This window comes from Phaseolus vulgaris, chromosome 11 (assembly GCF_051622355.1).
Source record: "Phaseolus vulgaris cultivar YP4 chromosome 11, ASM5162235v1, whole genome shotgun sequence".
Classification (NCBI taxonomy): Eukaryota; Viridiplantae; Streptophyta; class Magnoliopsida; order Fabales; family Fabaceae; genus Phaseolus; species Phaseolus vulgaris.
Window position 1 is genome coordinate 25689893 of NC_143508.1, and position 27115 is coordinate 25717007.

Genomic DNA, 27115 nt, shown 5'->3' on the forward strand with positions numbered 1-27115 from the left:
TACAGGATGACATCTACAACCTCAAGACCGAGAACAGCACAATGAAGGTCGAGGTGGAGAAGGTGTCATTCAGCCTGACGCTCGCGGAAATGGAACATTCTCGAGTGGAGGATGCCCTAAACACCGAGCTTAGGCTTGCGCGCAAGGAAGCTGTTGACCTTCGCCGCAAAGTCCATGAACTTGCCCAAGAAAAAGTCGAACTTGAAAGCAGAATCGTGCCTCTACGCACCAAGGCGAGCGACCTGGAGGCTCAAATTCAAGCCAATGCCGATAAGGTACAGAAGCTGGAGCAAAGGTCGATCGACCGCGAGAAACTACTTGGGCAAGTAGAGAAAGCAAGAGACGACGCCATGGCTGATCTCTCTGAGGCAAACAAAGAGAAGGTGAAGATGGTTGCCGAGTTGGCCCAGGCTCACACAGAATCTAAGAAGGTGGCTGACGACCTTCTTCAAGCTCAAGAGACCAACAAACAACTCCAAAAACAGGTCGAAGAGGTGGAGCAGCAGAACAAGGAGCTTAAGCAGCAGGTTGAAGGATTTCAACAGCAAATCGAAGAATTTCAAAAGCAAATTGAAGAACTTAAGCTAAGCTCTGCTCAGATTCTGGTTGCTGGGTTTGATGCCGCTCGAGAACAGTTTGCATGCCTCTTCCCTGATCTTGACCTTAGCATGGTGTCGTTAGACAACGAAGTAGTAGATGGGAAGGTCGTTCCCGCCGAAGGCTCAACCAATTCTACCCCATCTGCTTCTTTATGAATTCACTTGTATTCTTGTATTTACCTTGTAAAAACTCTTGCACATGTATTTTGAACAGCTACTTATTTCAATAGCGAAATTCGGATATGCCTTCTGACTTCTCTTGAGCGCTTTACTTTCTCTGTATGCCTAACTCTGCTACGTTTAACTTAGCGATTTTGCAAACATGACCTTTGGCGTAACTTCTTCGAGCCGATTCAAACTTAAGCAATAATTACTTTAAACAACTTGTACTCTTGAGGCACTAACTTTATCATAAGAATACCTTCCAAGCAATGAACTGTAACTCAACCATTGGTTCAAACATCGTCCCGCTCGACCTGCTTTATCAAACAAGTCTTTCAATCTTTTCCCGATCGCCAAGACCTCTTGGCAACACCAACTTTTCCCAGCCTCATGCTTTGGCAATCATTTCTTTATCTGGGGTAGAAACGCCCTTTGGGATCTTCCTTTGCCCCCTTGAACTTCAGAGCAAAAGACCGGCTGACTAGGCGTTCTCTTCGAACCTACCTTAGCCACCTTTCAAGCTTCTTCCACCCTCTTCGCCATACCTGAACTCGTTCAAGACGAGAAGGATTTTATCTTGCCTACGCTCGCATGTAAGCGAGAAGGTCTTTAACTCGCCTGAACTCGCTCATCGGCGAGAAGGTCTTTTTACTCGCCTGAACTCGCTTATCGGCGAGAAGGACTTTTTACTCGCCTGAACTCGCTCATCGGCGATAAGGTCTTTAAATGGCCTTAACTCGCTCAGCGGCGAGAAGGACTTTGTCTGGTGCCTCAACTTGCCCAGGGTGTACATCTCCTCCCCCCTGGATGCACTGAGGACCTTTTCTTTCTCATGCCTGCACTCGCTCGACGGCGAGGAGGTCTTTGATGGGCCTTAGTTTGCACAACGGCGATAAGGACTTTATCCGGTGCCTCAACTTGCCCAGGGCGTACATCTCCTCCCCCCTGGATGCACTGAGGACCTTTCTCGCCTGCGCCCGCACAACGGCGAGGAGGTCTTTAACTTGCCTCTACGTTGCCCCGGGAGTTACATCTTCTCGCTCCCAGAAACACGGAGGACTTTTTCTCTTTCTCGCCTGCACTCGCTCAACGGCGAGGAGGTCTTTGATCTGGTGCCTCCGATCGCCGATAAACGATGAGGACTTTAAAAACTTAGCTGGTGCCTCTAACCGCCGAAAAACGATGAGGACTTTAAAACTTTAGCTGGGGCCTCTAATCGCCGAAAAACGATGAGGACTTTTAAAACTTTAGAAAACACGCGACATATCTTTTCGTGCCTTAAATCATGTACGAATGACAAGGTCTTTCTTCGAAACTTTTGGGAATAACACATATGCAATCTGAAAACACCTTATACTTCGAAAACTCTTCTTTTATTGGGTGGCCTCATTAAAAACCCTCCTTAGGGAAAAAAGAGTGCCCCCTTGAAACTGTTTTAACAGAAACTCTGCAATATAACACTTGTGTTTGTCTTTACTTACAAAGCTCTTAGCTATAGTACAACTTCAGGTGTGTGGCGTTCCAGGTACGAGGGATCGCCCCCCCTTCCAGCGTCTCCAAGCGATAGGCTCCGTTCCCGAGTGCCTCGGTTATTCTGAACGGTCCAGTCCACTTGGGTGATAGCTTATTCTCCATCTCGTACTGGTGGGCCTTCCTCATCACCAGATTGCCTTCTCTAAACTGCCTTGGCATCACCTTCGAGTTGTACCTTCGCTCGACCCTTCTCTTCACCGCCTCAGCCTTCAGCCTTGCCTCCTCCCTGACTTCGTCCAGCAGATCCAGGTTCAGCCTTCTCTCTTCATTCGAGTCTTCCTCTACAAAGTTCTGGAATCTCGGCGAGCTCTCCTGAATCTCGACTGGAATCATGGCATCACACCCATAGACCAAGCTAAACGGGGTCTCATGGGTTCCTGACTGCTCGGTGGTGTGGTACGCCCAAACTATACGGGGTACCTCCTCAGCCCAACTTCCCTTGGCTTTCTCGAGCCTTCTCTTCAAACCTCTCAGCAACACCCGATTGGCTGATTCCACTTGGCCATTCGTCTGAGGGTGCTCGACGGATGCAAACACTTGCTGAATTCCAACCCCTTCACAAAGCTTCTTCAACAGGTGGCTTGCAAACTGAGTCCCATTATCTGATACCAGGCGCTTAGGCACTCCAAACCGGCACACAATATTCTTCCATACAAAGCCTTCGATCTTGTGCGCGGTGATCTGGGCCACTGGTTCTGCTTCAATCCACTTGGTGAAATACTCAATCGCCACCACCAAGTACTTCATCTGCCTGATCGCCAGTGGAAAAGGTCCCAGGATGTCGATTCCCCAAGTATGAAATGGCCAAGGGCTATAGATCGACTTCAACTCCTCGGGAGGCGCCTTGTGCCAATCGGCGTGCTGCTGGCATTGCTTGCAGCACTGGGCATACTTCTTGCAATCTTCTCTCATGGATGGCCAATAGTAGCCTGCACGGAGAGTCCTGGCGGCCAGAGCTCGACCCCCGACGTGACTTCCACATATTCCTTCGTGGAGCTCTGCCATAATTCTCGTGCACTTCTCGCCGTGTATACATTCCAGGAGTGGGTGAGTGAACCCAAACCTGTACAGATCGCCATCAATCAGTGTATACTTGCTGGAATTCTTCTTTACCTTCCTAGCTTCTGTTGGATCTAACGGGAGGAGGCCATCCGCCAGGCATCGCTTGTACTGTGTTATCCACGTGTCTGGCTCATGGGTGGCGCAGACCTGCATCACGTCCACCTTCTCTCCTCGACAAGCTCTGACCCTCGGCGATCTCAGAGTTTCTTGCGTCAAAGACTTATGGCTTCTCGCTGCCTTCTCCGTCGACTTGCTTATCTGAAGGACCAGGTGATCTGCTACGAATGCCCTCGGCGTCTTCAGTGTTTCTTGGATCACTGTCCTCTGCCTACCCCCCTTGCCTGAGCTGGCGAGCTTAGCAAGCAAGTCAGCTCGAGCATTCTGTTCTCGGGGCACATGCACCACTTCAAAAGAGGCAAAGGAACTCTTCAATTCCTGCACATACGCCAAGTAAGCCGCCATTTAGGGATCTTTAGCCTGGAACTCGCCTGTTACTTGCCCTGTGACTAGCAGCGAGTCACTCTTAGCCATCAGCACTCTGGCTCCCATTTCCTTAGCCAGCAGAATCCCGGCGATCAGCGCCTCATACTCTGCTTGATTGTTGCTGGCTTTGAAGGCGAATCTCAACGATTGTTCGATCAGCACGCCGTTGGGTCCTTCCAATATGACTCCAGCACCGCTACCCTGCTGGTTTGACGATCCATCCACCGAGAGTACCCAACGGAAATCGTCTCCTTCAACCCGCGTCGCCTCTGAAGAGAGCTCAACTATGAAATCAGCGAAGACTTGTCCCTTGATCGGGCCTCGGGGCTCATATTTAATGTCAAATTCTGACAATTCGACTGCCCACTTCACCATTCTTCCTGCGACGTCAGGTTTCTTCAAGACCTTCTGGATGGGCAGGTCAGTCATCACCAGTATTGTGAAACTGTGGAAGTAGTGGCGCAACCTCCTCGCCGAAAACACCACAGCCAATGCAACCTTCTCCAGGGCCTGATATCTCGTTTCCGGGCCCTGCAACACTTTACTCACGAAATAAATAGGCTTCTGAGCCTGATCCTGGTCCTGGGCGAGCACCGCACTCACCGCCCTCTCAGTCACAGCGAAATACAACCTGAGAGGGATTCCCGCCAGTGGTTTGCACAGAACCGGCGGGCTCGCCAAATATTTCTTCAGCTCGACGAAAGCTTCCTCGCACTCTTTCGTCCAAACGAACTTGTTGTTGCGCCGCAGACACTGGAAATAGGGATGTCCCTTTTCTCCGCTCGCTGACACGAAGCGGGATAGGGCCGCCATCCGACCCGTTAGCTGCTGGACTTCTTTCACTGTAGTCGGGCTTCTCATCGCCAAGATGGCGGCACACTTGTCCGGGTTGGCCTCTATTCCTCTTTCAGTTAAAAGAAAACCCAAGAACTTCCCAGCCTCCACGCCGAAAATGCACTTCTCCGGGTTAAGCTTCAACTTAAATTTGGCGATCGTCGTGAACAACTCTTCCAAGTCTGCTACGTGCCTGCTCTTCTCCTGCGAGGTCACGACCATGTCATCGACGTAGGCTTGCACGTTCCTTCCCAGCATCGGTGCAAGTACTCGATCCATCAGCCTCTGGTACGTGGCCCCCGCGTTCTTCAACCCGAACGGCATCACCTTATAGCAGTAGCACGACCTTTCCGTCATGAAGGCTGTTTTTTCTTCATCCAAGGGATGCATCTTGATGTGATTGTAACCCGAGAAGGCATCGAGGAAACTCAGCAACTTGCACCCTGCAGCACTATCAACCAGGGCATCAATGCTTGGTAAAGGATACGAATCCTTTGGGCAAGCCTTATTCAGATCGGTGAAATCGACGCACATGCGCCATTTCCCGTTGCTCTTCTTCACCAGCACGACATTCGCCAACCACTCAGGGTACTGGACTTCCCTGATGTGGCCTGTAGCGAGGAGTTTCTGGGTCTCATCCTTGATCGCCTGCCTCCTCTCTTCATTAAATTTCCTCCTTCTTTGCCGCACCGGTCTCACCATGTTATCCATCGCCAGATGATGGCACAAGAAGTCGGGATCGATCCCGGGCATGTCCAAAGCGGACCAGGCAAACGCGTCCAGATGCCGTTCAATCACCTTGGCGATCTGGTCCTGGAGATCGACCTCCAAAGATCTTCCGAGCTTGAAAACTTTCCCCCCGATCTCCTTCTCGAGCCACTGCTCGACGGGCTTGGGCCTTGATTCTCTGGCGATCACCGCCTTGGCGATTCCGAGTTCCCTTGCTTCCTCCGGGTGATTCCGCGCCTCTTCCTCCTCCAGGGCAGCATTCCTCTCCCCCAGCTCAGCATCTACCATCTCTATGTCCCTTCCGGCGGTTTCCTCCATTATCGGCGGTCTGGGCTTCACACCGGGCGGTGGGGTGGTTGTGACATAGCTCACTGATCTTTTATTTTTCAGGCTATTCTCATAGCACCTTTTCGCTTCCTTCTGATCAGACTTTATCGTGATTACCACCCCTTCCATGGACGGCAGCTTCACCTTCATGTGCCGAGTCGATGGAATTGCGCCTATCCTGTTAAGGGTGGGCCTTCCCAGCAGGATGTTATATGCTGAAGGGGCGTTTACGATGAGGTACTTGATTTTCTCCGTCCTCGACCCAGCCTCATCGGTAAACGTGGTTCTCAGCTCAATGTACCCCCTGACTTCCACCTGGTCGCCAGCGAACCCATACAAGCACCCTCCATAGGGCCTTAGCTGGTCAAGGGGCAATTCCAACTGCGTGAAAGTCAGCCAGAACATCACGTCTGCCGAACTTCCTTGGTCCACTAGAACTCGGTGAACCTTCCTCCCCGCCGTGATCAACGAAATAACAATGGGATCGTTGTCGTGAGGCACAACGTCCCGAAGATCCTGCTTGGTGAACGTAATGTCCACGTCGGGCGAGTGATCTTCAAACATGTCCACCGACATCACCGATCGCGCGTACTTTTTCCTCTGCGATGCGGTGCATCCACCACCTGAGAAACCCCCTGCAATTGTGTGGATCTCCCCATGGATAGGCATCTCATGTTGCTGGGCTTCTCCGCCTGCCGGCTGGGAACTCGACGCCCCTCCGGTCCTTCTGTCCAGCAGATAGTCGTTTAGGAACCCGCTCTTGACCAGATCGTCGAGCTGGTATCCTAAAGACAAACACGAGTCCAGGTTATGGCCAAAGCACTGGTGGAACTCGCACCAGACATCCGGCTTCGACCCTAGCACCTTGTCGCCCACCTTCTCAGGCGCCTTCAATCTAGCAGATATGTTAGGGATAGCGATCAGGTCCGCTAGTCCCATGACGAATTTGTGCTTAGGCGGGCGATTGTATTCCCGGCGTGCTGGTTGTTGGCGTGCTGGCGGTTGGCGCGCTTGGCTTTTTCCCTTATTTCTCCTATCGTAAGGATAGCGAGTCCTTTGATCCTTTCTGGCCGCCGCCGCCGTTTCCAGCACCCTCTGTGGCTGGATCCTGGTCTGGGCGCGTGGCCTGACGGGAGCCACACTGCCTCTCTTCTCGCCGACCTCACTCTCGTCGGCGATGTGAGCCACCGCAAGTCGCCTGACTTCAGCAAACGTCGCTGGATGAGCCCTGATCAAGGCTTCGCAGAATGGCCCTGGCTGCACGCCCTTCTTGAAGGCATAAACCAGCATCTCTTCATCCTTGGCCGGCGATCTGACCGTCTGTGCTCCGAAGCGATTGAGGTAGTCTCTGAGGGACTCCCCATGGTACTGTCTTATGTCAAACAGATCATAGGACACTCTGGGTGGTGCCTTGTTCACAATATACTGCTCGACAAAGATTTTCGAGAATTGTTGAAAGTTAGTTATGTGGCCGTTGGGCAGGCTCACAAACCACTCCATCGCCGTTCCCTGGAGCGTGCTCACAAACATCTTACAGTAGACGGCATCCGACCCTCCCGACAGCATCATCTGCGTGTGGAACGTGGTCAGATGAGCCTCTGGATCCTCCACGCCGGTAAACACAGCTTTAACCGGAACCACGCTCGTGGGAATTGGCGTGTCGGTAATCGCCTGAGTGAAAGGCATTGGGAACACACGAGGCGGCGTCGACGGTGCCACCTCTTCAGCTGAAGAACGACCCTGCTGCTCCTGAAGAGCTCGACGTAGCTCTTCAGCTACCTTGCTGAGCTCCTCGTTCCTGGCGCGAGAGGCGACCAGGTCTTCATGTATCTTTGCCTGCTCGACGCGCGAGGCTTCTACAGTGGCCTGCAATGAGCGCATCATTTCTGCCATCTGCGCCATGGTCATGGCTGCGTCGCCTTCAGCTGCGACGGGAGCCACGGGACTAGAACGATTGCTTCTCATCTTTCTCATTAACTTCAGCGAACCACAGAAGTACAGCAAATAACACTTCAACCACGAACGAATCAGCGACCGATTGGAGAAGATTCAAGAAACTGCGCAAGAACTTCAAGAACACCGCGAACCTTCGAAGAAAATCGCAGCTTCACCCAAAAACCACCGTTTCCCCGCGAACCAAACAACCACTCGAAAGAACTCGAATCCACCGACCGAAAAACCAAACGAACGGTTTAAAACACAAACTTCACCGAACGAAACTGAAAGAAACCAAGAACGACGGTTGCACCAGCACACAACCGCGCAGAAAACCTCGAAAACCTCCACGAACTCACGCTGTGGATGGGAGCACGTTTTACACGGCCCCACGGTGGGCGCCTGATGATCCTGCCTGTTGACCGGAGCGCTGGAGAATGCCTCGTCAAAGGATCGACGTGCGCGCCGCTCCTCACCTCCGTTCCTCCTCCGGATCTATCTGAAGAACCTGCAAAGAAACGATACGGCGCCGCTGCGGCCGATCGCACTCCGACGCTCAAGTCAGTGGCGGTATCACCAAATACTAAGAACTGGAACCGTGCAAATCTCTCTCACAAACAGCTCTGTCACTCGCAAGCGTAAAGTGTATGAACTGAACGCGCGTACCTTAGAAAATATGTTAGGAACTCTTATATACCTGGTGGTTTTCTCTCTCCTGGCAGTTACAGACTTGGACACGTGGCTCGTATCCAACTGTACACGTGCCATCATCAGGAGGCTCACTGACTTGGCGCTGCTTCTACTCTCATTTTGGCTAAGTTACCTATGCATTGTACTGCCCAGTGCATAGCTAACTCAGGAGTGCGATCTCTACTGAAACTGGCGAGGTAGGGCCTTCATACACCTTCCCTGTGGTCTCGCCGGCCGCCTTCATAATCTGCTTCTCCTTTAACTTCGGCGATGTGCTTGTTCTGGCGATCTCCGACTGCCTGGTCGCCTAAGTCCACATCTGGCGACTTCATCCCCAATCTGGCGATCGCCTATTCTGGTACGCTGGAGATCGGAACACGCCAACTTAACTATCGGCGACTACACGTGCCTCCCGACTTCCTTCCCAACTGTCAACCTGGCGCCTTGTCAACACGCCTATACTGTAGCAGGATGCCACGTCATCACACCCGACCACCAGGTGTGCTTGCTTTGACATCTTTCATTTGAGGATTCCAAGACCTCAAGATCAGATTGGTGCAAGGACATTATTTCTTTGAGAGTGATCTCTTTTTCTGCCTCAATTCACTTCGGCATTTTACTTAAAACACTCACTATTTTTGCTAATTTTGTTTCTTAACTTGTTTGTTGTTTTTGTGAGTTTGCTGTTTTTAATTACAAATGGCTGGATTTTCAAGTGATGCATCATACAAGCAGAATTCTCCTTCCAAAGCTTCAATCCTTGGTGAATTACATGAAGCACAAAGAACTATTAGACGCTTGGAAGAGAAAATGCAAAAGATGGAGGTCCAACAAGCTAGACCATCTCTTTCTATCCATGATGGGCATCATTCACATAGACCTTCAACAAGAGGTTCTTCCAATGACATAGGCCGTGAAGAGGACCATAGGAGAAGGAGAACGCCACCCCAATTCCTTGGACATAGACATCACAACCAAGGGGAGAGACCTCACTATGGCAATGGCTACTACCAAGATACAAAGGCTAGGCTACCTTCGGTCAAGCTTCCTTGTTTCAATGGCTCAAGTGATCCTAATGTATATTTAGATTGGGAGGCTAAGTGTGAACAAATATTTGAGATCCATGAGATCCAAGATGAGCATAAGCTTAAGCTAGCCACTCTAGAGTTTAGTGATTATGCCATGAAATGGTGGCATGGAATTGTAGAGGACATTATCTATCACAAGGGTCCTCCCGTGGACTCTTGGAACTCTGTAAAGGATCAAATGCGCGCTAGATTTGTGCCCCCACATTTTAGGAAAGACCTCATGTTGAGACTCCAACGGTTTCAACAAGGCACGCTAAATGTGGATGAATATTATAAAGAGCTAGAAACGCTTGTGCTTAAAATTGAATTAGAGGAAAGTGAGGAAGCTATGATTGCTAGGTTTGTGAGTGGTCTTAGGAAGGATATTCAAGACATTGTTGAGTTACAAGAGTATTCATCATTGGGCTCTTTAGTTCATCTTGCAATGAAGGTGGAAGCCCAACTTGCTAAGAAAAACTCTTTCAAAAATGCTTCCAATGATGGATACTACTCCAAGTCTTGGAGAAACAAAAATTCTTTTTCTAAACATCCTTCCAAAGATTCTTCTTTCAAACCCAAGGATCCTACGCCATCTACTTCTAGGCCTAAATCCCCAATTAAATCGTCTAGTCAAAAGTGTTTTAAATGTTTGGGATATGGTCACATTGCTGCTAATTGCCCTTCTAAACGAAGTATGTACATGCATGAAGGCATTGTAGTTAGTGAGCATGATTCCAATTCACCTAGGCATTCTTCACCTTCTAGACCATCAAGTGAAAATGAGAGTGAAAGTCCTTGTGAAGGTGACTTATTGGTGGTAAGACGTATGTTGGGCACAATTCCAAAATCTTTGAATGATACTCAAAGAGAAAATATTTTTCACACCCGATGTCTTATCAACAACAAGTTATGTTCCTTGATTATTGATGGGGGAAGTTGCACTAATGTGGCTAGTACAAGAGTTGTGGAGAAGTTAGCCTTACCCACTATCTCTCATACCAAGCCCTACAAATTACAATGGCTTAGTGAAGTAGGTGAAATCATGGTGAATAAACAAGTCCTCATTAACTTTGCAATAGGAAAGTATAAAGATGAGGTTTTATGTGATGTTGTGCCCATGGAAGCATCTCATCTTCTTTTTGGAAGGCCTTGGCAATATGATAGACATGTTTTACATGATGGCCTATCCAATACAATGTCTTTTTCCTTCCTAGGGCGCAAGGTTATATTAAAACCCCTCTCTCCCAAAGAGGTTCACGAGGACCAAATAAAAATGAAAACTAAAAGAGAAAATGAGAAAGAAAAAGAAGTAAGTACTACACCGAGTCACACCATTTTCTCCTCTAAATCCATCATGTTGACTCGTGCTATGCCTCAAATGGACCCTCCAAAGTCTTCTTCTTCTTTATCTTTTTCATTACCCAAGGTTCCTATTTCAACACCAACTTGGTTAAAATATGTTAGGGATGATTTTTTCATACCTCCTAATGGGTTTCACCATTTAAGAGGTCTTTTTCCAAAAAACATCATCATTCCCAAACAAATTTTTCCAACTTGGTCGATTTATAGGACCTCCTTTTCTACAATCCCTTTGGTTCCATCCGCTAAGTCACGTATTCCTTTTTCTTACACTTTTGATTGTAAAAGTAAACTGACTTTGTTATATGCAGGGATTCAGAATTCGTGGGCGAATTCTCTCCAACTCGGGGAGTATGATGCGAATCAAATAAAGAAGGCTTTTAATAATGAAGGACAAGATCATTCGCCCTCACATTTAAAGTTCTTCTTATTATTCTTTGCAAAAGATGAGGCCCAAAGCCCAAGCCCAAGCCCAAGAAGGCCAAAGCCTAAAAAGCCCAAGTTCATCTCATGAAGGGCAAGGCCAAGTATTAAATAATAAAGAATATTGTTGAAGGTGCTTAGAGGGAAACATTAGAAACCTCTATTGTTAAAGCATCTTTTAGTCTTTAGTTAGGAGTTTTAGGGGGGGGTGTTAGTAGATAGGTGTAGGAGTAAATAAGGAGGTGCCAAAGTGAGAGAAGGGATCACACCTTCCTCATGCATTGTTTTAGGCGCCAATTCTAGAAGCTTTTAGGAGGGAGTTTTTTGAATTTGTGTAGCATACATTTCAGCACCTTAGGCTATAAATTAAGGTGCAGCCCTTGTATTTTTCAGAATTGAAATGAGAGTAAAGAAACTATACTCAATTTTTGAGTGAGCATTGGAGAGCTTTTGAGCCTTCTTCTCTAGTCTTATCTTGAAGGATCCATGGTGTCCTCAAGTGGCGGCAGCACACTCATCTAGGAGCAACCATCCTTCTAGTGGCGTGATCACTCACCTTCTCTTCCATCTCCATAAGCTTTTCTCTTCTCCTTTCTTCCTACTCTTTCAATTGTTCATGTTTAGCTTGTGTTCTTGAGTTTTGGTTTGGTTATTTCTCATTTTCCAGCAGCTGTTCTTATTCTTTTCTGTTTTGGTTCGGTGCATTTTAATTTCCAGCACTTCTAATTCAGTTTGCTTATCTTTTGTTCCATTTTGTTCGGTTCAATTGGACTATAATTGGAACTTCCATATGAGTTTGGAATTGGTGCTAGTTTTTGGAGAGTTCTTGACTTAGAACAATGATCCAATTCTAAGAAAAAGTGCCTAACTATTGTCCAACTCAAGTTGATTCCTAAGAAGGTCAAGAACCTTTCTCTATATGGCTAGTGGAATCACATCACAAGTCCACTCCACAGATAGCCTCTCTGAGAACCTGAAAAACACACAGTGGCGCCTCTGCGGCCGGTGGCGTTCCAACGCTCAAGTCAGTGACAAGAACACCCAAAAACTAAGAGAGAATATGCTCTGTAGGACCGTACTGTAGGCACACAACCCTAGCAGTATCAGCGTAATGAGAAACGTACCTCTGCAGATTCTGTTCAGGTTACCTTTAAAGCTAGGTTTCTTCTCTCTCCAGGCCGTTATGCTTTTGGACGCGTGGCTCGCATCCAGCCCTGCACGTGTCGCCATCTGGGCTGGGATAGCAGGTAGCGCCCAACCCTACACATGTCGTCATCTGAGCTAAGGCAACTTGAGCGTCATTTCTCCATTGCTCCCAACCCTACACGTGTCATCATCTAGGTTGGAGTAACTGGTGACATCCAACCCTACACGTGTCGTCATCTGGATTGGGGCAACTTGAACGTCATTCTTGTGTAGTAACCAGCCGCACAGCTAAGTCCTCAACTCAAGGAGCAACCTAGCACATAATGCGCTGTGAAACACCACCCGACAAGGCGAGTATCTGATGCAACAAAGTGCATCATCTCTGTGATATCGCTCATCGCGAATGGCACCCTCCTTACCGCTACGCCATGCATGTTCTAGCTGGGGAAACCTTGCCACCAACAAATGCCCACTCTGGGAATCCTGTCGCTGATGAGCAAGGTGTTTCCCCCCAACCCACTTGACCTTCATGCCCTATGCTGGTGCCACAATCGTCTTACTGAACTTACACGCTTGAAATTACCCTTCTGAGCCTTCAACAACTTTAACTAAGTTTGATGGGAGATCCGGCGATGTGCTCCTTGTGGCGGCGTGTAAACCACCCGATCTCCTAGCATTCTCGGGCGATCTCTGATCATCCGTTCTCCTAGCACTCTCATACGGCGACTGCGACGTAACTCTGGTGACCACCGGTTACGCACACTAGAGATCGAAGGACGCCAATTCAGCGATCGGCGACTATGCCCACTTCTGAACCATTCATCTTTTCTAGCCTACGCGTTCCATTGAGCACGCCCCACCCGAGCACGTGCAAGACACGTCATCACGCCTGATGACCTGGTCGGTACAGTGCCTATTCAATCTCCAACTCAAGTTGATTCCATAAAATGTCAAAGAATCATCTATATCTTGTTATTGGAATCATATCATGTGGTATCTAGAGTTTGGGTTTATACTTGTTTGTGTTTTGAGTTGTTTGTAGGCTCTTTAATTCACGAACTTTCTATTCTTGTTGTTTCCTTTTTGTTTTTAGGTTATTTTTGAGTTTTCTTGCTGTTTTCTTTTTTGATATTACATTGTTTTTGTGTCTTTTTTATTTGTAAATCCTTATAAAGTTTTGTCAAGTCATGTTTCTTCCAACAATGTTATCAATTCTTTGTAGTCCTTTTGTTGTAATTTTTGATTCTTGATTTTGTGTGGTGCAGTTTTCTGAGTTTGTTTCTTGATCCTTTGATTCATTTTCTTTTTAATATTGAGTTCATACTTGTATTTTAAACCTATACAAGTTCTTAAACATCATTTCTATTATGTCTTTGCTAGTTCTTAATTCTGTTTTTCATTCCTGTTAGGATTCCTCTGTTTTTCTGAACACGTGCTAACTGTTTCGATTTATTGCAATTGATTTGCTTACTGGAAATTTCTTAAATTCTGGATTGGAGTTCGTCAAAGTGTTATAAAAAAGTAGAAAAAAGAAGTACTTCAATATTCAAAGTACAAAAAAAATGATAAATGAAATACAAACAGTGTGTAATTCTGCCAAAAAAAATACGGTAATCTGGCAGTGATTTTAGAAAACTTATCACAATTAATTGGCTTACTGTTTTTGAGTAATTCCAGTGCCATTGTTGAGCTAAGATCTTGAACTTTCTGTGGTTACAATTTCATATTCCAGTTCGCTTTATATCATTCCAGATAAATCTGTAAACATTACGCACAGTTTGCATAAAAATATTTTCCAGTAGTTCTGTTTTTGTTTTCTTCATCTACTCTAGTGCTTTTCTCTAGGTCTCTTTTGTGTGCCTTCTTTTTCTTTGAGTACCTTATTTTCTTGCTTGTCTTTTATTCACTAATCTTTGAGTTTGTCATATATCTTGTATTCCTTTTGTTATAGCCTTTTCTTGTTTATACCTTTTCTTGTTTGTCTTTCATTGATTCTTTGGTTTTGTGGTGTTTTGCTTTGAGATTGTGTGTTAACGCTTTGACATCTTTCATTTGAGGTTACTAAAGGCCTCAAGATCAGATTGGTAAAAGGAAGTATTCTTTCTTTGGAATGCTTTGACTGACTCCTATCTTCGGCATTTTGTTCTAATTGTTGTTGCTAACTTTGTTTTCTTAACATTGTTTGTTCTTGTGTTTGTTGTTTTCTTTTCTAATGGATACCTATTCAAGTGCTGAATCTTCAAAGCCACGCTCTACTCATAGAGATTATGTTCTTAATGAATTGAAAGAAGCAAGGAAGGCTCTTGCTCAAAAGGATGAAGAATTGCAAAGATTAGAAGCACGTTTGGCCAAGATTGAATTGCAGCAAGAAGGAGTTGTCCATTCTTTGCATGAGAGGCAACCTTCTCCTAGGCATTCTTCAAAGGGTTCTGCATCTGCTCATGGCAATGGAGAGGATACTAGAAGAAGGAGGCATCGTCATCCTTCCAATGGGGGAGGCCACCACCGTGAACAAAGACATCAACAAGAGACCAAGCCCCAAGTTCCTTTTATGAAAATCCCTAGCTTTAATGAGGATAGTGATCCAAATGTGTATTTAGACTGGGAGGCTAAATGTGAACAAATTTTTAACACTTTTGAGGTTGAGGAGGGCCAAAAGGTGACGCTAGCCGTTCTAGAATTTGTTGATTATGCCATGAAAGAGTGGCCTGAGGGAGTCAGTAAACCGGTCAGTGATTGGTTACTCTCTCAACCCATTACGTGCATGGCATCGTGAAGGGGAAATCGTGTATGCAGAGAGCAATGCTTGGTGAGTGTGCCTAGTCCAGCCACACCTGGCGTTCTCCTGGGAATGTGCGATTTCACCCAGATGGAAGAAACGCGCTAAGTTGCTCCAGAAGGGAATAACTTAGGCGCACAAAGAGATGCGCTAGAGCCCTTCAGGTGGTGGCACGTGCACGGTTAGATGTGAGTTGCATGCCTCCACGTGTCACTGTCTGAGAAGGGCGTGGCCCAGATAAAGGTGCACTCCGTGTCGTGAAAGGTACAGACAGAAAACCCAGACACCCACGACCCTGACTGTGGTACGTTTTCGTACAAAAGCATAACAGAATTCTGACACACGCAGAGAACAGCGTAGCAGAATTCTGTTAGGCACAGACACAGAGGGAGATAAAAAGGGAATCAGAGAGAAATACAGACACACTTTTTTACACACATTATTTTCGTTAGTGATTCTGTGACCTAACTTGAGCGTTGGAGTGCAAACGGCCGCTAGAGGCGCCGTCTGTGTATTTTGCAGGTTGCATTCGAAGTTCCCAGCGAAGGTCCTAAGAGCACTCTTGCAGATAACACAGTCGCCAAAGGTGGGGCAAGGAAGCGACAAGGCAATTCCTCCACGCTTGAGTTGTCGGCGCCCACCGTGGGGCACGTTTGAATCGTGGTCCCATCCACACCAAAGTTTCTAGAGTTTCTCAAAGTCTTTGCTAAGTTTTTGCTGAGAAAATGAGGAGAACAAGACAAACATCACCTGAGCCATCTGTCGATGAAGGAGCTGTGACAATGGCGCAGGTCCTGGAGATGATGCGTGCGCTGCAGGACACTGTCGCAGCGTCGAAAGCTGAACAAGAGAAGATGCAGGCGGAGTTGGCTGCATCGCAGAGTAGGAACGATGAGCTGAATCGCGTCAATGAGGAGCTGAGAAGGACGTTACAGACGCCGAGAGAACGCGCAGTTGGAGAAGGGATGTCGATGCCACCATCGCCTCCAAGAGCGTTCCCTATGCCGTTCTCCCCTGAAATCATGCAGACCATGGTACCTCCCAACCTAGTGGGAGTAAAGGCGTCGTTCACAGGGGTAGAAGACCCAGAAGCGCATCTGACAGCGTTCCACACTCAGATGATGCTGTCTGGAGGCTCAGATGTCGTGTATTGCAAGATGTTCATGAGCACTCTGAGAGGAATCGCCATGGAATGGTTCGTGAGTCTGCCAGAGGGTCATATCACGTCCTTCCATCAGTTTTCGAAGCTCTTCACTGAGCAGTACATCGTTAACAGAGCACCTTCAGTGGTGTCGTACGATCTGTTCGACGTACGGCAGTATCAAGGTGAGTCGCTGAAAGACTACCTCAACCGCTTTGGAGCGCAAGTGGTTAGATTGCCCAGCAAGGACGAGGATATACTGGTGCATGCGTTTCAGAAGGGAGTGCTGCCTGGTCCCTTCAGTGAATCCCTCATCAGGAGCCATCCCAGCACCTTTGCGGAGATACGGCGACGCGCGGTGGCACACATAGTGGCAGAGACAGAGCTTTCTGAGAAAAGAGGAAGTGCGGCACTGCTGAAGCCGCGTGGTGGACAAGGGAAGCAACAACAGCACACGAGGGTGCATGAGGCAAAGGAGGAAAAGAAGGTGCACGGGAAACCTCGTCCTTATGCACCCAGGAAGGACCAGGGTCGGGGGCGTGCAAGGGAGAACAATGCACCCCCAAGATACGATTTCATGGTAGGGTTGGCGGATCTGATCGCCCTTCCTGCCATAGCAGCGAGACTTCGAGTACCAGAGAAGACAAACAAGGTACTAGGGAGGAAAAAGAACGAGTGGTGTGAGTTTCACCAAGCCTTTGGTCACACACTCCACTCCTGTTTGGCGTTGGGGCACCAACTGGCAGAGTTGGTAAAGTCTGGTTTCCTAGCAGATTACCTGCGGGAGTCACCAGGTGATCGCGCGTCAGGGTCCTAGGCAGGAGAGCAGCAGCATGAAATCCCTGTGCATGGGGAGGTGCAGACGATTGCGGGGGGCTTCTCCGGTGGGGGATGCACCGCATCACAAAGAAGGAGGTATGCTCGATCGGTAATGGCCGTGGACTCGGTGGACGAGGGCCATTTCCCCGAGGTAGATATCACTTTCAGGAAAGCTGATCTACGGGACATTGTACCGCACGACAACGATCCTGTGGTCATCTCCCTCATCACAGCAGGAAGGCGAGTGCACAGAGTGCTCGTAGACCAAGGGAGCTCGGCAGACGTCATGTTCTGGCCGACGTTCAACAAGTTGGAGCTGTCCCCCGATCTGTTAAGGCCATATACTGGATGTCTCTATGGCTTTGCAGGGGATCAGGTAGAGGTGAGGGGGTATATTGAGCTGAGGACGACGTTCACCGATGGAACGACAGCCCGCACCGAAAAGATAAGGTACTTGGTGGTTAACGCCCCTTCTGCGTACAACATCTTGATGGGAAGGCCAACACTCAATAGGTTGGGTGCAGTGCCATCGACGAGGCACATGAAGCTGAAGCTGTCGTCGATGGAGGGGACCGTAATAACCATCAAGTCAGATTAGGCTAAGGCTAGACGCTGTTATGTGAACAGCCTCAGACAGAAAAGGAGCATATGCCATGTCACCACAACACCACCACCAGGTGTGCTCGAAGAACGATCGGTGGTTAGGGGAACGTGTGGCGATCAGGGGATGGAGGCTGCTACGCTGGGGGGCTCCCAGGTAGCTCTGGTGGAAGCTGCTACGCTGGAGGGCATGATCACTCCTCGCGAGTCAAGGATCGCGAGGGCGATCATCGCCAGCGAGAAAAGACCCCACCCAGCTGAGGGGTGGGTAGAAGTAGATATAAGGGGAAGAAAGTTCAAGATGAGAGGATCGCTCGGCGAAGAAGAACGAGGGTTGATCGCTGGGGTGATCGAGAGGCACATGGGTGCGTTCGCATGGTCAGCATCTGACATGCCAGGAATCGACCCTGACTTCCTTTGCCATCGCCTGTCGATGGATCCTAAAGTCCGACCTGTGCGACAGAGGCGAAGGAAATTCAATGAAGAGAAGAGGAAAGTGATCCATGACGAAGCGCAGAAGCTTCTTGCCGCAGGGCACATCAGGGAGATCCAGTACCCAGAGTGGCTAGCGAACGTGGTACTGGTTCAGAAGCCAAACGGCAAGTGGAGGATGTGTGTGGACTTCACTGATCTCAACAAGGCATGCCCCAAAGATTCCTACCCTTTACCCAGCATAGACGCTCTGGTGGATAGCGCGTCAGGGGGAAAGCTGCTCAGTTTCTGGGATGCATTCTCAGGATACAACCAGATCAGAATGCACCCCAAGGATGAATGCAAGACAGCGTTCATGACAGAACGGTCTTGCTACTGCTACAAGGTGGTGCCGTTCGGGCTGAAGAATGCGGGGGCTACCTATCAGCGACTTATGGATAGGGTGCTCTCGCCCATGCTGGGAAGAAATGTGCATGCTTACGTAGATGACATGGTGGTCACATCCCGAGAAAATGAGCAGCATGTGGCCGATCTGGAGGAACTATTCACCACCATCGCCAGGTACAGGTTGAAGCTCAACCCTGAAAAATGCATTTTCGGCATGGAGGCAGGGAAGTTCCTGGGTTTCCTCCTGACAGAGCAGGGAATCGAAGCCAATCCAGAGAAGTGCACAACAATAGTGGCAATGAGGAGTCCAACGACGGTGAAGGAGGTGCAACAACTCACCGGTCGGTTGGCGGCATTATCCCGGTTCATGTCCGCTGGAGGGGAGAAAGGTCATCCGTACTTCCAGTGTCTTAAGCGCAACAGCAGATTCCTTTGGACACAGGAGTGGGAGGAGGCCTTCATCAAGTTGAAGGAGTACCTGGCAAGCCCACCGGTCCTGTGCAAGCCACAGGTAGGCACCACTCTTCGTCTATACTTTGCTGTGACGGAGAGAGCAGTCAGTTCAGTACTGGTGCAAGAGCAAGATCAGGTCCAGAGACCTGTGTACTTTGTGAGTAAGGTGCTGCAAGGCCCTGAAACAAGGTACCAAGCCCTCGAGAAGGCTGCCCTGACGGTAGTATTTTCAGCAAGAAGACTCAGACACTATTTCCACAGCTTCACAGTAGTGGTAATGACAGATCTGCCCATCCAGAAGGTGCTAAAGAAACCAGACGTAGCGGGAAGGATGGTCAAGTGGGCGGTGGAATTGTCAGAGTTCGATATCCAGTACGAGCTCCGAGGACCGATAAAGGGGCAGGTGTTCGCCGACTTTGTGGTCGAGCTGTCGTCGGTCGCGGCACCTTCGGAAGGGCTAGACTTCCGATGGGTATTATCAGTGGATGGCTCTTCCAATCAGCAGGAAAGCGGCGTCGGGGTCATCTTGGAAGGCCCGAACGGAGTGTTGATCGAGCAGTCCCTCCGCTTTGCCTTCAAGGCTAGCAACAATCAGGCGGAGTATGAAGCCCTGATCGCAGGAATGTTGCTAGCAAGAGAAATGGGAGCAAGAAGTCTGCTTGCCAAGAGTGACTCTTTGCTAGTCACCGGGCAAGTTACGGGGGAGTTCCAGGTGAAAGATCCCCAGATGGCAGCTTACCTAGAGTATGTACAACTCCTGAAGACGTCCTTCACCGAGTTCGAACTGGTTCATGTGCCCAGAGAGCAAAATGCTAGAGCAGACCTGCTTGCCAAGCTGGCCAGCTCAGGCAAGGGGGGAAAGCAGAGGACCGTCATTCAGGAGACCTTGAAGGTACCGTGAGTGTTCGTGTCAGACAACCAGGTACTTCAAGTGTACAAATCGATGGAGCGTCTGGCGATCGGTCATCGTTCACTAACCCAATAGACGTTGAAAGCGCCAAAGGTTAGAGCGCGACCGGCAAAGACCGATGAGATGATGGAAGTCTGCGCTGCAAGGGAGCCCAACGCGTGGATAACACCGTACCAGTTGTATTTAGAAGATGGTATACTCCCACTGGACCCGGCAGAGGCCAAAAGAGTAAAGCGGAGCTCGAGTAAGTTTACTTTGATTGACGGAAACCTGTTTAGATTTGGGTTTTCTCATCCTGTGCAGATCTGCATGTATGGAGAGCAATGCACTAGGCTTATGTCAGAGCTACACGAAGGGGGGTGCGGAAGTCATTTGGGCGGTCGTGCTTTGGCAAGTAGGATCCTCCGCGCAGGGTACTACTGGCCAACGCTGAAGGAAGATTGCGTGAGGTATGCTCAACGTTGCAAACAGTGTCAACTTCACGCAGATTGGCATAAGGCACCCCCCGAGGAGTTGAAGTCTATCCATAGCCCGTGGCCATTCCACACATGGGGAATCGACATCCTGGGACCTTTTCCCCTGGCGATAAGGCAAATGAAGTTCCTCATTGTGGCCATTGAATATTTCACCAAGTGGCTGGAGGCAGAACCGGTCGCACACACCACCGCACAGAAAGTTGAACACTTTGTCTGGAAGAACATCGTCTGTCGTTTTGGAGTACCCAAGAGGCTGGTCTCCGACAATGGCACCCAGTTCACAAGTCATCAGTTAAGGAAGATGTGCGAGGAGTTAAAGATACAACAGGTCTTCGCCTTAGTGGAACACCCACAAACCAATGGGCAGGTGGAGTCAGCCAACCGAGTACTGTTCAGGGGGCTGAAACGAAGAGTAGAGAAAGCTAAAGGGAAATGGGCAGAGGAGGTCCTCAAAATCGTATGGTCCTACCATACCACTCCGCAGTCCAGCACCCATGAGACACCCTTTAGCCTTGTCTACGGGACGGATGCCATGATCCCCGTAGAGATATAGGAGAGCTCCCCCAGGTTTTTGAGTTTCATTGCCGAAGAATCCAATGAAGAGCGAAAGGTGAATCTCGACCTACTGGACGAAGTGCGAGAAGAAGCCAGAGTTAGTGCTGAAGCCGCCAAGAGAAGAGTAGAACGAAGGCACAACTGCAAGGTGAGGCTCAGGCGCTTCCAGGAAGGTGATCTGGTGATGAGAAAGGCGCATCAGAATGAGATGGAAAACAAGCTGTCTCCAAAATGGACAGGCCCATACAGGGTGGTTGAGGCATTGGAGAATGGAGCCTATCGGCTGGAGACTCTGGAAGGAGGAGCAATCCCCAGGACGTGGAACGCCACCCACTTGAAATTTTATTTCAGTTAAGTTGTAAAGTAGTTGCGTTCTCGCGCTAAAGACACACTCAGTGTATATACTGAAAACAGTTGAACAGATAAAGGGGGCACTTTTTTCCCTAAGGAGGGTTTTTAATGAGGCCACCCAATAAAAAGATTATCAGTATATCAAGTGTGCGAAAGTTTTCAAGTTAAAATCCTCCTCACCCCAGGCACGAGTGCAGGTGATCGGTTAGGCCTTATTCGCCCTAGGTGCGAATATGGGCGCTGATCTAAGTCCTCCTCACCCCAGGTGTGAGTGCAGGCGACTAGGGTTCGAAAAGCCAGGGGTGCTAGTAAGACCAAGGGAGGGAAAGGAAGGATTTTGACAAACGTCCTTACCCACTTGGCATATACCAATATTGGCCCAGTAAAGCTCTTAGTTTAAACCCTTCTCACCCCAGGAGTGAGGCAGGGAAAGAATAACCCGATCCGCCTAAGGTTGATGACCTTGGGGAAAGTAAGAGGGGTTACCGAGAAACACTCTTCTTCCCCCAAACAAGGTATCACCTCTGACAATCGATGTCCTCTATGCACTTAGCGCTAGAGCGACAGAGAAGCAAAGTGAAGTATGAAGAACGATGACTGATGAGTTGTCGGTGGGTACGCTGCCCGAAGAACGATGACTGATGAGTTGTTGGTGGGTACGCTGCTTGAAGAACGATGACTGATCAGTCTTGCCTTGTCGAAGGAAACTTTTCCAAACAAATTCTTACACAACAAGCTGAGGCAGACAGACTACGCCTAGTCAGTCATCCAGTACAAAGCTATGCATAAGAACTGTTAAAGACAAAGCTAAGGGAGTAGCTAGTCGTGATCAAGTAGAGGCCAAGATCAAAGAGTACAAGATCGCGCTAAACCTAAGCTAGCTAACAGTTAGTAGTGTGCATAAAGGAAGATGAAGCTCAAGAAAGTACAAGAGAAGAAGCTTATAGCTGAAACGAGTATGTATTCACACCAAGTTTTATACAAATTCCAAGTACAAAAAGTTGTGCAGAAGTATAAAATTACAAAAAAGAAAAAGAGCTCAAGGAGGAGGAATGAGCTTTCCATCCACCACTTCATGATAAATGCTGAACTGTGAGAGGTCCAAATCCGGGAGAACGCATTGGATCTGCTTGAGCGCCAGCTCGAATCCGTCAGCAAGGGCTTCAGCACCCACACTCATAAGGTCGGCGTTCTCAGCTTCTAATTTTTGCTTTGAGGCCTCCGCAGCATTTTTCTCGGTGGTAAGGGCAGCAATGGAAGAGGCAGCTTCTTCCAATTGGCCCTTTGCCTCAAACAGCTTGCTCACCACCTCCTCAAGCTTCTTCTCCCCAGTAGCGGCCGTTTCCCTGGTAGACTCGAGCTCCCCCACTAGTTGTGAGTTCAGTTGGCGTAGGGAGGAGGTCTCGGCCTCCAGGTGGATCACCTTGCTCCGCAGTTGCACCACCTCGCAGTCCAGAGAGTTGACGGCTTGCCCCATCAAGATCTCAGTCTTGATGGTCTCTTGGACCTGCGCTAGGTACTCTCCCCTGGCTTTTTCCACCATACCCCTCATCAGATCTACGGACCCTTGGGCAGCCTCAAAGTCACTTTGCAGTGACTCCTTGTCATGCTCAAGCTCCTTGATCCTCTTCTCCAGGATTAGTTGCTTGCGGTGCTGGGTGGAAAACTCCAGGGAAAGCACTATCTGCTTAGCCAAGTGCTTGTCCACCTCCTCTCCGTTCCATTCGATAAGCTCCCGGCTGCGAATGAGCTGTCGGACCAAAGCAATGACTCGGCTGAAATTCTCATTGCTAGCTCCAGAGCCGCTTGGTCGCGAGCTGCCCCCACCACCTTCAGCGGTAGCAGTGGAGGTTGGTGGTGGTGGTGGCGATCCGAGAAGTCCCGGGGGATCCCCCGAGTGAGCAGAATCGCCTCCAGCAGGTGGAGTGGATTGACCAAGAGCTTGGCCTGCTGGGGGAGGAGATGGAAGTGGAGCTGGAGATGGTGGTCAAGGAGCTGCAGATGGTAGTTGTTTGGGAGAGGGGAAGGATGTTGGCGCTGGGGCAGGTTGAGCAGAAAGAGGCGAGGCTGAACCTTCCTCTATCTCCACCACTTCAATCTCCCCAGGCTGAAGGGATGAAGCCCCCCCAACCTCTGGAAGTTTCCTCTTGCGGTGTACAAGAGGAGAGCCAGAACTCTCCTCTTCGGTTGAGGGGGTAGGGGCAGCAGCAGCTGCGGCAGATGAAGGAAAGGCCTTCGCTAGCCTTCTTCTTTTCCTCACTGGCTCGGGGCCTTCAGCTGGCGCGACCGAGAGAGGAGGAGCTGCGATGGGTTCGGTGGTGGAAGAAGAAGAGCCAATCATCTTGGCGCCCTGGATTCGGGCAAGCTCCAGCAATGCCTTCCTCCTTTCCTTCCCTGAAGTCATGTCTACATCGAAGAAAAAAAAGAAGAGTTAGATGGCATAATTATGCAAGTGGGTCAAAATGTATGCAAGTATGCATAAGTATGTGCAAGTATCCTAAGAGGTGAAAGAATAAGAGCCTACCTATGTACTTCTTCAGAGCCAACACATCAAACTCGTGTTTGATGAGAATAGCTGAGCTGTACTTTGCCCCTAGGAACAGCCCCACATAGTTCGCGCTCGTAAGTGGCCATGACTTCGAGGCCACGGGGTTTCTTGAATTCAACTCCAGGAACCCAATAAAGGGGAAACCCCTCGAGCAATGTTGGACTTTGCGGGGTAGCAAATATCATATAGAACCTGCCCTTCCAATCCTTGAAGGATTGCTGATACAGGCCCAAGAGCACCCGTCCAGCAACCCCGTTCAGGCTGACCCAGGACCTGTCCCCGGGGTTCTTCGCCTCGAAAAAGTATAGGAATACATCTACGGAGGCGTTATGCCCGAAGTAGTTGCAGAGGATCTCGAATGCCCGTATGAAAGCCCAGGAATTCGGATGGAGCTGGCAGGGGGCGACATTTAGCTCCATTATCAGCTCCTTCTCAAAGAAAGTGAAGGGCAGGCAACTTCAACCTCTTGAAGATGGCGGAGTAGACGAAGGTGAAGGGAACCCCGTTGGTGGCCCTGTCATCCGCACAGATGGGCATCCCTCGAGGAGGAATGCGTATACGGATATTAAAATCGTTTTCCCTGTCGACGGCGCAAGAAGGCTCATCTGGGTCGTTGCTCATAAGGGATTTGAGGTGACCCTGCGGTAGTAGGGTGGAGGTTTCGGCCAGCAACGCCAAGGGATTCCAGTCGTAGACCCTGGCGTTGTCATGGTAGGAGGTTGCATCGGGTGGTGGCGGCGCCGGTGCACTTGCTGAAGACTGTGCACCAGAAGACGAGGCGACGATTCGAGCGGTTTGTTTTAAGCGAGCCATTGCGAGATAACTGCAATGGAGAAAAATGAAGGGTCAGAGGAATGGAAGAAGAAGAAATGATGAATGGTTCGGTGAAAAACAGAGGAAGGGAAGAAGAAAGAAATGTCCAGGCGAAAAAGAGGAAGAGGGAGAAGCAGAAAGCAGAGTGAGGGGCGCGAAAACCCTAGCGCGGGTCGAGAAGAGGAAAAACAGAGAAGATGAATGCATGATAATGAAAGGGACGAATGCAATCGGTGAAAAAACCTAAATAGACCAAGGAAGAAGAAAAACCATACCTTTGAGTGATCGCGAAAGGTTTGGAGGTAGAAAGCTTGAAGGAAGATGAGGGCGCAGAGAGGGAATTCGAAGTGAGCCTGAGAGTGTTGAAGAAGATGATGAAACAGTGAAAACGCGCGCCTATTTGAATAAGGGAAGCGCTAGCGACACTCCACGCTGGCCGTTGATGCGGCCACGTGTTGCAAGATTAAGAAAGGAAGTTGTAACGTTAAAAGGCAACACGTGAGGTGGCACGTGATGCGGCCCCACTTGCCACGTGGACCGAGAGCGCGACCACTTAGTCTCTTCGCTGAGAACGAGTTCACAGCTCGAGACTAGGGGACTTGTGATCCGATCGGTCATCGGTAGTCGATGACGTCAGCAGCAGATAACCACATGGACCACTCGCTGGGGGACACGTGGATCAGGTGGCAGAGTAATCATGGAGGAGATCCCCCGGTATGGAGATCGGTGGTCAGTAACCGAGTGGCCACCGACTGATCAGTTCCAAGATAAACACCCGGGGGAGAACGCGAGAAGCAATAGAGCACCGATCAGTCATCGGGTGCATGGTCATCGGGGTCTCGTGTTACACGCAGTTAAACTGGGACTGAGATTCCCAGCGAGAGCGTTACGCATGGACCTCGCATGATCATACCTCAGAGAAAGAAGAGCTCCTCGTTGGTATAGTCGTGCACGAGAGTGGCCTGAGGGAGTCAGTAAACCGGTCAGTGATTGGTTACTCTCTCAACCCATTACGTGCATGGCATCGTGAAGGGGAAATTGTGTATGCAGAGAGCAATGCTTGGTGAGTGTGCCTAGTCCAGCCACACCTGGCGTTCTCCTGGGAATGTGCGATTTCACCCAGATGGAAGAAACGCGCTAAGTTACTCCGCAAGGGAATAACTTAGGCACACAAAGAGATGCGCTAGAGCCCTTCAGGTGGTGGCACGTGCACGGTTAGATGTGAGTTGCATGCCTCCACGTGTCACTGTCTGAGAGGGGCGCGGCCCAGATAAAGGTGCACTCCGTGTCGTGAAAGGTACAGACAGAAAACCCAGACACCCACGACCCTGACTGTGGTACGTTTTCGTACAAAAGCATAACAGAATTCTGACACACATAGAGAACAGCGTAGCAGAATTCTGTTAGGCACAGACACAGAGGGAGATAAAAAGGGAATCAGAGAGAAATACAGACACACTTTTTTACACACATTATTTTCGTTACTGATTCTGTGACCTAACTTGAGCGTTGGAGTGCAAACGGCCGCTAGAGGCGCCGTCTGTGTATTTTGCAGGTTGCATTTGAAGTTCCCAGCGAAGGTCCTAAGAGCACTCTTGCAGATAACACAGTTGCCAAAGGCGGGGCAAGGAAGCGACAAGGAAATTCCTCCACGCTTGAGTTGTCGGCAGGATCATATCTTAAAAACACAGCTCAGCATAAATTGGGGAAAAAACACGTTTCTGGCCCACAACATTTTCCAGTTGTGTTGTTTTTTTTTATTTGGTCATCTAATTCTAGTGCCATTCTTAGGATTCTTTTGTGTGCCTACCTTTATTTTGGTACCTTTTATTTGCTTGCTTTATATTTCTTGGACCTCTTTCTAGTTGTCATAATCTAACTCCTTTTGGTGGTACTGTTTTATTCAATTAAATTGCTTCTTGCTTTTGTTCTTTGACCTCTAATTTGGTGCTGAAATTTATTTCTCCTTTGGTGCTTAATTGAATGGAAACTTGACTTGGGTAAGGTCTAGTCTTTTGATAGGTGCTGGAATTGGAGAATTAAAAACCAAGGCCGAAACAAGCATTCTTGAAAAACACTACAAACACTTGGAGGATCAACAAGCAAAGACAACAAGGAAGTGCACTTAGCAAAAAGAGGATCAACAAAGGGAGTTTTTCTTAATTTCCTTACAACTTAATTTGTGTTAATTACGTTTAGACGGTGAGTGTGTCTTCAAGGGCTCAAAGTGTCCAAGAAGCCTCACCTAGGGCCGACTAGTATAGAATTCTTAATTAGCAATTGTTAATTGTTTGTAATTGTCTTTTCTTTTGCTTAGTAGTGACGCTTTGCATGCTTATTTTTGTGTTAAACCGACTAGCTTTGTTAAATTAGTAGCATACATTTGTTTTCTTATTGCATTTGTTTTCTCAACTTACTTGTGTTCTAAGTGCTTTACTAAGAGAAAGTTTTGTGTAAAGACATTGGGGGATAGTTTTTGGCAAGGAAAAGGCTTGGTACTTA